We start from the raw sequence: 967 nt of genomic DNA, 5'->3' as shown, positions 1-967 counted from the left end.
TGATGCTGATATTGTACAAGATATATATGGTGATATAATACGAAATAGAGAATTTAGTAAAATCGAAAAATGTGCTATACTTTCTGCGAGAAATATTGATGTTGATGAAATTAACAAACGAGTTGTCAAATTATTAGACACATTTGATGAACGAATTTATACAAGTATAGATAGTACTGAAAATTGTGATAATAATGAAATTAATGAAGTTTTATTACCAGAATATCTAAATACTTTATCTCCATCATGTCTTCCACCTTATGAATTACGTTTAAAACCAAATTGTGTAATTATGTTAATTAGAAATCTTAGTATTAATGAAGGTCTTTGTAACGGTACAAGATTAATGGTCATTGAACTTGCTGATCATTTATTAAAATGTAAAATCTTAACAGGTGATAAAATAGGAGATATCGTTTTTTTTAATCGTATAACACTATATTGCGAAAATATATATCCTTTTACTTTCAAGAGAAGACAATTTCCAATAAAATTAGCTTTTGCTATGACAATCAACAAATCACAAGGTCAAACATTTGATAAAATAGGAGTAGACCTTCGAAAAGATGTTTTTAATCATGGGCAACTTTATGTTGCTTTTTCAAGAGTACGTTCTTGGGAAGCATTAAAAGTTTATCTAGGTAGTCAACGTGATAATAAACAAATTAAAAATTATGTATATAAAGAAATATTCAAATAATTCCTTTTACTCTTTAAATTAATGATAAAATTAAGTTTATTGAAAAATATTCAAAAATGGGGAAACCACTATAAAAAAACGCATCATACTATCTACCGCAAGGTGATGTGGAAATAATAGTGTTTTCAAACTGTCATTTTCTTGATATAGAAAAGAAAATTATTTTTTAATATATGATTTGATATATCATTTTGACTACTTATGTATATATTTTTGTCAAATGCTGATAGCGCGCGCGTAGCGCGCGCCTGTATTGTTCTAGTATTT

This window comes from Cyphomyrmex costatus, unplaced genomic scaffold, assembly GCF_001594065.2.
Source record: "Cyphomyrmex costatus isolate MS0001 unplaced genomic scaffold, Ccosl1.0 scaffold1394, whole genome shotgun sequence".
Taxonomy (NCBI): Eukaryota; Metazoa; Arthropoda; class Insecta; order Hymenoptera; family Formicidae; genus Cyphomyrmex; species Cyphomyrmex costatus.
This window is presented reverse-complemented; position numbering follows the sequence as displayed.